The following is an 11,295-nucleotide window of genomic DNA, read 5'->3' as shown; positions in this document are numbered from 1 at the left end:
CCTGAGGGTAGGGCGGCCTAGAGCCCCATAGGGTGTGACAGGTGGGTGGCGCGTGCCTACCAGGTATTTAAGGCGTCACTCGCAGGGCTGGTGGCCAGAGCTTCAAGCGCAGAGGGCCCAGCAGCATCCAGGATGCAAGAACCCGCGTTTGCCAGCGGTGAGTCTGGGCCCACCGTGAGGGCTTGGGGACCGCAGGTTGGAGGCTCCTGGGCATCGAGACCAGCAGGGCCAGCTTCTCTGGGAGGCTAGGTGCGTTTTGGGGGGTGAGGGCGGCGGGAGGGCAAGTCTGGGTGAGTTTGAGGCCCCCGGCATGCCTGGCTGTGGGCCCCCTAAGAAGAACACAGGCGCTGGTCCCAGGCCCATTTCTGAGATGTGGACGCCAAGGCCTAGAGAGGTCAGTGGCCGTGGTGGGCAGGTGCAGGGTCAGGGCCGCTGCGCCACATGCAATGAGCTCATGCACAAGCGCTTTCCCCCGCCCTCAGGCCCGGGGCCGCCACCTGCTCACAAGGGTGTGGCCCAGGCCTGGTGTGCTAGGGACAGTCCTTGGAGCTCTTCTGACTCCGTTTGCACCTTCTGCCAGGTTCCTGGCTGTCCCCAAGCGCCCCGAGGAAGAGGAGGCAGTTGCGGCGGCGCACTGTGTTCAGGGCACAACAGCTGCGCGTCCTGGAGAAATTCTTTGAGGGGAAACGCTAGGGGACCTATGGGGAACACGAGACCCTGGCGGCCATGCTGAATCTGCAGGAGTACCAAGTGCAGGTACAGCCCCCACCCCGACCCCGACCCCGACCCCTACCCCAGGAATCACCGCATCCGAGCTTCTCCCCTCTTACACTTGCTCCCTGTACCCTCTCTCCCCAGGTGTGGCTCAAGAACCGCAGGGCCAAAGACCACAGGCTGCAGAGACTGCGTGGGCAGCAAGGCCTGGGAGCCCAGGATGCGCCCCAGGAACCCTGAGTCTGCGCACCTCAGCCTGTGCCTGTGCCCTTGTCTGCGCCTGCGGACCCTGCTTTCCAGGAGGACCCTGTGCTCCCTGCCAGCCCCATGCTGCCTGCCAGCCCCGTGCTGCCTGCCACACCTGTGTTCCCTGAGGAGCCAGTGTTCCCCACCTGCTCTGTGCTCCCAGCAGACCCTGTGCTCTGGGAGGACCCTGGCTTCCCAGAGAGCCCTGTGCTTCCCGCAGCCCCCCTGCACCACGGGGGCCCAGGTTTCTGCAGCCTCCCTCCGAACAGCCTCTTGCAGGTCTTCCCAGCAGGAGATCCCAGCGCCTCCAGCTACAGCCAGGCCTGCTGGAGCCCTGAGCAGGGCTTCCAGGGCATGGTTCCCGCTGCTCCTGCTGCCACTGCCGCTGCTGCTCCAGCTCCAGCTCCAGCTCCACCTACAGATCCAAATCCAGATCCAGCGGAGGCCACAGTCTCGCCTCAGGTCCCCGACGGGATTTTCTCCCCAGACCCTGATTTCACAGAGCTGCTCTCACCTGGAATGGGCTTGGAGGAGCCCTTCTCCTCCCCCAGGCCCTGGTATGACTTTGTGGGCAACAGCGACGAGGACCTCTTCCAGTTACTGGATCTCCAAGGGAGTCCGTCCCCGCCAAGTCCTGCAGATGCCGCGGCACCATAGGAGACCAGGGTGTGTGCCCACGCGGGGGCGAGAAGCGCTGGTCAGTGCTTATTGGCCGCCAGTTGCTCCTGTGCAGCCTCAGCGCACCTGTAAGCATCCACCTTTAGTAGGTAGCATTTACTCTTCTTCCTTTGTGGCCACTGCGCATGCGTGTCATGAGGGGCGGGCTGCTCCCTGGTCCAAGCTGCCCCCAGTAGGGTGCAGGTGACCTCGCTGTGAGTTTTCAGGGCTGCGAGCGCAATAGCTGCTCTGCTGGTTGTGCAGGATCCACTGGGGAGCTGCTGCTGAGAACTTTCCAAGGGACCCATCCCAGCCTCCATGCTCCTCCCTGTTTTTTGCTTATCAGTGTATCTCTGTCTCTCTCCCTTCCCCTTCCTTTCTATATCTCATATCAATAAAAATATAGATGGTCTTTCAAAAATATACCTGAAGTTTCATTATTCAGCTCACTATTCACTCCAAGACTTCACATTCTGGACCCTATGTCTGGAGGACCTCGCACTCACTACACTGGTTGCCAAAAACAAGGTCCACTTCATGAAGCCCTACTCCTGTCCTTTGGAGTCTGGGCTTAGTGTCTGTTCAAAGTCTCCAGGTCCAAGGAATACAAGAGCAGTGACACTCCCAGGACTCTTCCATCTCAAAGGCCACAAGGGGGTGAGGCACTGAAATAACCTCCACAAACCCGTACACCTAACTGATTCTGCATTCGCAGGAATTTGTGGAAAGAAAATGGTCTTTTGAGAGCCTGGCAACCACTAGGTTCTATGGGCTCAGGCTGCCCAGTACCCTTGCCCAGCCCAGAGGCCAGGTGCCCTCCAGATTCCTGTATTATCTCAGGGCTCAGTCCTCAGTGCTCAGGCTTTCCAGTTACCTTATCATTTACAGGACTTCCCCTTCCTGTCCACAATGCTGTCCTCTGTCTTCTAGTCTGTTCTTCCTCTCAGCAATGTTAGGGAAAGTTAGAATCCTACCTCAGAAAATGTCCCTTTTTTTCACAGCCATTTATGGCCCCAGGGTTCTGAGAATGAAAGTAAAACTCCTCACACAAAACCACACCTCATCTCTTCGTTGCCTTTAGATCCAGAACAGGCCTGGATTCCGGAATCCTCCCTGCTCAGTCGCACCATAACGTCCTTACAAGGCGACATTGCAGCCTTTCACCCTATTCCCCTGTCACCCATGTGTCACCCACGAGGGACTTAACATTCTGAATGCTGGGACCTGGGCTGCAGGACCTGAGAGGCGCCACTCCCCAAGACTGGAGGGTTCAGTGGGGTCAGGCTGCAGGAATGCTGTGAGCAGAGAGAATCCAGGAGGCACGGAGACGCCAATCTCGGTCTGTTGGGGCTCAAGGAGCCTCAGACCCACCCTGCACAGCAGGCACGCTGCCTCCCAGGCCTCCTCCTATGCACGACCAGTGCCCTGAAGCCTGTGAATCTGTGAAAAAAAGTCCTAAAATGTTCAAATGTCCACCTGGAGGAAGAAGGCAAAAGTCCCGCCTTAACCAGATGCAAAAGATACCAAAATGCCCTTTAGCTCCGCCCTCCTTAGTGCAGTTTCTTCTGGGTAATGTAGTTTTTTCAATCGCCCAGGGGAGTACTAGCATCCCAGCCAATAAAGGTGAGTAAAGGTTTTGTGGTAGAGAGAGTGATGCCTGGGGAGGGACTAGATGGGACCAGAGGCCTGACTAACTGGAGCAGACTAACAGATCTCTGAAGGGAAGAAGGTGGGAAGGAATGCAAGATGTCCACCAAGGTATATATACAGAGGAGGAAATGGGAGGCATCAATAATACTATCAATAATAAAAAATATGTGTATTTTTGTGTGTCACGCCAGTACAGCCAAGGGTTCGGCGAGCCTGACTGGGGGTGATGAAGGATGGAGAAATGATAGACAAAGAGAAAAAGCTGGGTCTAGGTGGATCTTCTGTGCCTGGCTGAGGCCACAGAACCGATCCAGACTGCAAAGTTGAGGCTTTATTTATAATCAGGGACAAACAAGGTAATCTACAATGTTGTTTTAAGTTTCACTTGTTTTGGCAGCACTTGCTGCCCCTCCCACAGCCCACTAGCTACCCGGGAAAGATCTAGGGAGCAGTTACAAGATCAAGCTTAACTATACTTAGAGGACTGTGCCCTCCAAGCTGGGACTTGTTTGCGACTTTGCCAGCAGGTCAGTCCGAGGCTTAACCCTATAACTGCTTCTTACATCTTGCCCTTTCTTTTAAATTTAAGCTACTAATAATGGAAGTAAAATTTAAACATCAAGAACAAAGTTCTGACTATTAATACATTAACAAAACAATGCCAATGCAAAACCCAATAACAAAACAATGCCAATGCAAAATGTAGACATGGCTATTAATAAAACAATGCCAATGCAATACAACAATAATGCCAATACAACACAACAATAATGCCAATGCAACACAACAATAAAGAAACCAAACTACAGTAACATTTTAACATTTTCCTACTAAATGAAAGTTTATTTTGCTTATTTATTCATGAGTCCTCGGACTTGGCTGTGCAAGAGTTTGCAGAAGACTGGCAGCTAACCAATGCTAGCATGGCCAGAAACATGATCGAGACAGTAGCTTCTACTTCCTGCTTTTCTGCCATCTGCTGGGCCTCAGTTGTTAACTTCTTCAGCTGATCCCATGTTGGCACCTTGGTCTCTTGCGTAGCCTTCGTCAATTTCCTTTTCCACTTTGCTGTCATAGGGGCAACTTTCAGTCTTTTGAATGATGGGACAAGGAGCTCCTCTGAGTTCATTGTGGTGATGCAAGCAACTGGCTTAAACCTATAACCGCTTCCTACATTTTTGTAAACTTTGAAATAATGTAGCTAATGTAGCTCAGTGGTTGAGCCTCTACCTATGAACCAGGAGGTCATGGTTCTTTTCATTTTATTTTTATTTTTAAATTATTTATTGTTTAAAATATTACATATAGTATTACATATGTCTCCTCTTTCCTCCATTGGCTTTTCATTGGTCACCCCTACTCTCAGCACATACCCTCATCTCCCTAGTGTCTGTGTACATTGGTGCTGCTCATATACATGCATACAAGCCCTTTGGTTGATCTCTTACCCCCCTAACCCCCACCAAATCCCTGCCTTCCCTTTGAAGTTTGTTGGTCTGTTAGAAGCTTCTATGACCCTGAATATATTGTTGTTCATCAATTTATGCTGTTCTTATATTCCACAAATGATGAGGTCATGTGATACTGGTTCTTTCCTGGTCAGAGCACATACCAGTTTGGGGGTGGAATCATGCACGAGGCAACTAATCAGCAATTCTCTCGCATCATCGATGTTTTTAATTCTCCCTCTCCCTTCCACTTTCTAAAATAAAAAAAAAAATATTTCAAACAAAGTATATACATATATGCATAGGCCATGGACATAGACAATAATGCAGTGAGGGACTAGAAGCAGAGGGGGCAGGGTAGAGGGGGAAAAGGGGGGAGAAATTTGTGGGGAAATTAGGAACATCTATAATAGAGACAACAACCCTATCTAATAAAGAGAGAATATGCAAATTGACTGTCACCCCATCACAGAGATGGCAGTGCACATAGCGGAGGGGAGTTGTTTCTGTAACACAAGATTGCTGTGCCCACAGCGGAGGCGGGCTTTCTGTAACACAAGACGGCTGCACCCACAGTGGAGGCCGAGTTCATGTAAGGAGCCTTAACTAGCAATGAGTAAATTCCTAAGGCTTCATGGTGCTGGGCTAGAGCAGGTGACATCAGGTCCTGCCACGCCCCCTGCCATGGCACCAGGCCAGGGAACCTGAGGGTGTACTGGGGAACGTGAGGTTGTGTCCCCAGTCCGGCAGGGCTTTACAGGGGAACTCAGGACACGCCCCATACCACAGCATCAGGCCAGGGGACCTCATGATGCACCCCCCCGTCCCGGTGCTGGGCCAGGGGACCAGAGGCTGGGGCCCCAGCCACAGCACCACACTAGGGGACCTGAGGGTGCACTGGGGGACCAGAGGCTGTGCCCCCCATCTGGCATGCACCAGGGGAACTCAGGCCATGCCCCTTGCCCATGAGAGCTTGACGGAGGGTCTCAGGCCACACCTCCCACACCTATGCTGGGCCAGGGACCTGAGACCATGCCCTAAGCCTGGAAGAGCTTGACAGGGTACCGCAGCCCATGCCCCCCGCCTGGCAAGGCTTGACGGGGGACCTCAAAGTGCACTTCCCACCCCAGCCCTGGCCTGGAAATGTCAGGCCGAGCCTCCCACCCCAGCTTTGGGCCAGGGGAGCTCAGGCTGTGACCCCTGCCCTGGGGCTGGGCAGAGGGACCTGAGGCTACAGCCCCCGCCACAGCACCAGGCTGGAGGACATGAGGGTGTGCAGGGGGAACTGAGGCTTTCCCCCCTGTCTAGTGTGCACTGGGGGACTTGAGGCTGCGCCCCTCGCCTGGTGGGGCTTGACAGGGGTGGGGCTGGTCGCCTTTGGATCTTGCCCAAGGGAGATGGGGTCGGCCGGGTCTGTGTCTCTTGCGATTTCAAGGTGCAGGTGGGTGGGACCTTGACTATTGGTTCCGCAACGCACCCCAGACTCTGACAGGAGAAAAAATTTCATATACATTTTACTAATTTTCTTTCATCTCTGACATTTTTATTATAGAGAAAGAGCAAATAGCAATATTAAAATATTTTCTCCAATTAATTTCCTTTTAATGTGCAAGAATTTTGTGCACAGGGCCACTAGTAAAATGTAGTGTGCACAGCTGGTGGGGCTCAGTGGTTGGGTGTGTACCCATCAACCAACATATCGCTGGTTCAATTCCAGGTCAAGACACATACCCATGTTGGGGGCTCCGTCCCAGTAGGGGCAATGCTAGAGGCAGCTGTTCAATGATTCTCTCTTATCATTGATGTTTCTTCCTTTCCCTTTCTCTCTAAGAAATCAATAAAGACTTTTAAAAAATGGACAGTGTTAAAATTGATTTGACTCAACAACAACAAAGTGATTGTGCACCATCATGTTTTCTTCCAAGTCTTTAAGCAAAATTCTGCCTTGTTCTGTCTTTATACAGGATGTTCCAGGCCTAACTTTTAGGGGACAGGAACAAGCTTGGAGCTGGTCTGCCTCAGCTTGGCCTATATTGTTTGATTTCTTGACTTCATGTAGAAAAGATTTCACAACAGGAGTTTAGAGATTTTGAGGGATCATTTATTAAAGACTAGAGGCCCGGTGCATAAAATTCATGTCCCTCAGCCCAGCTTGCACCCTCTCCAATCTGGGACCCCTCAAGAGATGTCCAACTGCCTGTTTAGGCTAGATCCAAGTAAGATTGGGCCTAAATGAGAAGTCGTACATCCATCTCACAATCCAGGACTGCTGGCTCCCAACTGCTCACCTGCATGCCTTCCTGATTGCCCCTAACTGCTTCTGCCTTCCAGCCTGATCACCCCCTAACCACTCCGCTGCCAGCCTGATTGATGCCTAACTGCTCCCCTGCCAGCCTATTTGCCCTAACTGCCCTACCCTGCAGGCCTGGTCACCCCTAACTGCCCTCCCCTGTAGGCCCGGTCCCCTGCAACTGCTCTCCACTGCAGGCATGGTCTCCCCACCCCCAACTTCACTCTTCTGCCAGCCTGGTCACCCCTAACTGCCCTCCCTTACAGGCCTGGTCATCCCTAACTGCCCTCCCCTGCAGGCTTGATTGCCCCCAACTGCCCTCCCTTGTAGGCCTGGTGCCCTCCAACTGCTCTCCCCTGCAGGCCTTGGTGCCCCCCGAACTTCCCTTCCCTGCAGGCCCAGTCACTCCCAAATTCCCTCCTCTGCCAGCCTGGTCACCCCTAACTGCCCTCCCCTGCAGGCATGATCACCCGCAACAGCCCTCCCTTGCAGACCTTGTCCCTCTGAACTGCCCTCCCCTGTTGGCCATCTTGTGTCCACATGGGGGCAGGAACTTTGACCACATGGGGGCAGCCATATTGTGTGTTGGAATGATGGTCAATCTGCATATTATTCTTTTATTAGATAGGATAGAGGCCTGGTGCACGGGTGGGGGCCAGGTCGTTTGCCCTGAAGAGTGTCCCGGATCAGGGTGGGGGTTCCCTTGGGGTGTGGGGTGGCCTGGGCAGGGAGCCTGTGGTGGTTTGCAGGCTTGCTATGCCCCCCGGTGACCCAAGTGGAGGCTCTGGTATCTGGGATTTATTTATTTTCTACAATTGAAACTTTGTAGCTTTGAGTGGAACAGAAGCCAAGGCAGGCCAGGGTAGGTGGAAAGCTTGGCTTCCTCCATTGCCGGGGAAACCCAAGCCTCTTGCTCTCTCCATGGCCACAGCCATCTTGGTTGGGCTAATTTGCATACTCACTCCTCAGTGGCTTGTGGGTGTGGTGGAGGTATGGTCAATTTGCATATTACTATTTTATTAGATAGAATGGGGATAATTAAAAAAAAAACATTAAGGGCTTAGGATAGAACTGTGGTCTGCAAACTATGGCTCACGAGCTACATGTGGCTCTTTGGCCCCTTGAGTGTGGCTCTTGCACAAAATACCACAGCCTGGGCAAGTCTATTTTGAAGAAGTGGTATTAGAAGAAGTTTAAGTTTTAAAAATTTGGCTCTCAAAAGAAATTTCAATCGTTGTACTCTTGATATTTGGCTCTGTTGACTAATGAGTTTGCCGACCACTGAGATACAACAAGGAACAGCAGATAGACTAGGTGGGGCTCCTTTGCCTCTCTAGAAACACTACTGTGAGCTCACTGGAGAATCAGAGAAAAGAAGGCCTTGAGCACAGGTTCAGAGGATTAGCTCAGAATGAGCTGTTGCTGCTCATTGCTGCCGTGGTTGCAGGTCAAGTGGGATCCCTTACAAGCCTAGGAGAGCCTGGCTGGTGTGATTCAGTGGTGGAGCATTGACCTATGAAACTGGAGGACACGGTTATATTCCCAGTCAGGACACATGCTTAGGTGGTGGGCTGGATCCCCATTGTGAGGCATGCAGGAGGCAGCCTACCAGTGATTCTCTCTCATCATTGATGTTTCTATCCCTCACTCCTCCCTTCCCCTCTGAAATTAATAAAACATATTTTAATATATATTTTAAATCAATTATACTTACATCAAATTTAAAAAACTTATTACAACTTGCCATTTCTCAATTATTTTACTATTTTACTATGAAAGTTCTCGCGCATGTTTATACCTACTGTATCAATAAGTTAGAAATAAAATACAATGAAGTGCTACTGAAATATCTCATCAGCCCATGTTCAGTACTGTCACTTTGGAAGTTTGAAAGTGATGATAATGAGAGTATTTACACCAGAAAATTAACAAATACTACAAACCTTGACTTCACTTAATATACTATTTAATGCTTCAACTTAAAGTGAATGGTGGACAATTTTAGCAACCTAGGTTAATCTTATAAGTGTATCATGCAAGTGGGCTTTAAATTGTATATAGTATACAATTTTCAAAAAATAATTTTCCTTCCAGTATTCAAAACATATAGGTCCAAATGGCAAAGAAAGAAGTCGTGTCCTTGAGGAACGAGTGATGCCCCAGTCAGTGTAGGTTATGCTGACTCATTTGTGTCCGCTAAATCATCAATATGTTATTATTAATGTGTACTCGAGTGAGTCCATTGTGGTACTTCAAGTCGTCTTGCACCCTTGAGGCTACTCTAGGCTGCACTAAGGCTGGAGGGCTTATTAATTCCTTTCCACTTAACATTACAAGAACCACCGGAGGAAATACACTACAGATACATCAATGCAGCCGCAAATCACACGGTTTATTACACTCACACAGGGAACTTACAGATCTCCTGGTGCCCTGGGCACTGGCTTAGGGGACCCGGATGCTGATACTGTAGAGCGGGCTTCTCTGGGTGTGGCTGGAAGGGCTCTGGTTCTGGAACAGGCTGTGCCAGGAGCTCAGAGGTGTCACCAGGAGTCCTCAGCGCTGAGGCCCTCCAGGGCATAAGGCATCTTACTAATTTCCTTCATGCTATAAAACCACACTCTGAACATTAATTTCCAAGCCAAATTACAAAACCTCTTTCTGGTGTCCATATTCCCCCTCTATCTTACTTGAAGACAAAAGGGACAATGATTTGGAAGAAAAGTTATTTTTAAAAAGAAGAAACAGTTGTCTGAAAGTTTTCAAGGAAGTGTCTCAAATTCTACAGGACTTTCATTTAATCTACAGCGCCCAGAAATGCCCCAGGAATCCCTTCCAGTCGCCGGTGCTTCTGGACCTGGTGGACATTCCTCTTGGTTCCTCCTGGGAACTTGCATCAATTTTCTGGGCAGGAAATCAGTCAAATCTGATGAAACCTGACACAGGGAAGTCCAGCATCAGCCCCAAACTCCCATGGAGCTGGGTCAAGTGCGGACATCCGTGGTGGGATCTTGGGAAGCGGGTCTAGGAGGAGGTGCATGTTCCTCTGAAACGCGGTGTGGGGTCTGGGACCCCAGGGGCTTGACACACGTTGAGGGGACAGCCCCAGGGTGTTGGCTGCAGCTCCCATTGCTCCCAGGCCTGCCTGCAGTGCTTACATCCAAGGCTGTGGGGGACCTGGTGGGGAGTGGACAGGGTGCTGGTCGGCCTAGGGACTCCTGCTGGGTAGGCAGAGAGGTGGATGAACTAGGCTGCACCCGGCTGATGTCTCTGCCCCGGGGAGAAAGTGGTATCAGCGCTGCTTCTCATCCTGCTGCAAGGGGTCGCCTGGTTGCAGACACACCAGGAGAAATGCAGAAGGAGAACCACTGGGAAAAATCAGGGCGGATCTGTTCTCCTCACTGGATTTGTACCTCATTTCCTCTTACTTGCGCGCTCTACACTACAACCTTGACAACCTGGAAGAAAAGAGGTGTTTTATTCTTGTTTGTTTGCTTGTTGTTTTAAAATTCTGGTAAAAGTTGTGCCTTCCTGGCTCATCCCTCCCTTACTTGCATCAAGCGCTGCCTTCTCTCAGGAGTGACCACTGGTGAATTGACCCCTCTTTGTCGCCTCAATATATTAGTGGAAAATGGCCAAGGGATTTGGAGCCAGAAGATAGTTTGACCACAGCCCAAGAACCAGATTTGTTTCTAAACTGTCTTTCTCAGTGTTTACTTCAGCCCTTTCTGTGCTTCCTCTGTCTGGCCAGCTGTGCCAATGCCCCTCCCTGGCTGTGCGCATCCCACCTGGGGCAGGCAGCATCAGAGTGGGGAGGGGAGTGGCCCACGCATTCCTCCTGAGCCTGGGGTGGGGACTCACCTGCTGTTCCTTTGCCCTCTGTTTGGAGTTCAGCTTGCCTTTGTGGGAACCTGGGAGTGGGTGGAGGGATTGGAGTAGGGGTGGGGACAGGTGCACTCATCAGAGGCCATTATTTAAGGATCAGATTGACAACCTTCTCACCCCCAAAGGTTAACCACACTCAGATGGCAGGTGAGGCTGTAGCCTCTCACACATTTGGTGGAAATCCAAAATGGTAATGACATGAGCTCTAGGGGTGGGGGGGGGGGGAAGGGAGTGGTGTTAGGCCAGTGGTCGGCAAACTCATTAGTCAGCAGAGCCAAATGTCAACAGTACAACAATTGAAATTTCTTTTGAGCCAAAATTTTTAAACTTAAACTGTATATGTAGGTACATTGTTATTAACTTAATTAGAGTACGCCTAAGCTGGCCTTTGCTAAAAACTCAAGG

Source organism: Cnephaeus nilssonii, assembly GCF_951640355.1.
Source record: "Cnephaeus nilssonii genome assembly, chromosome: 23".
In the NCBI taxonomy this organism is placed as follows: domain Eukaryota; kingdom Metazoa; phylum Chordata; class Mammalia; order Chiroptera; family Vespertilionidae; genus Cnephaeus; species Cnephaeus nilssonii.
This window is presented reverse-complemented; position numbering follows the sequence as displayed.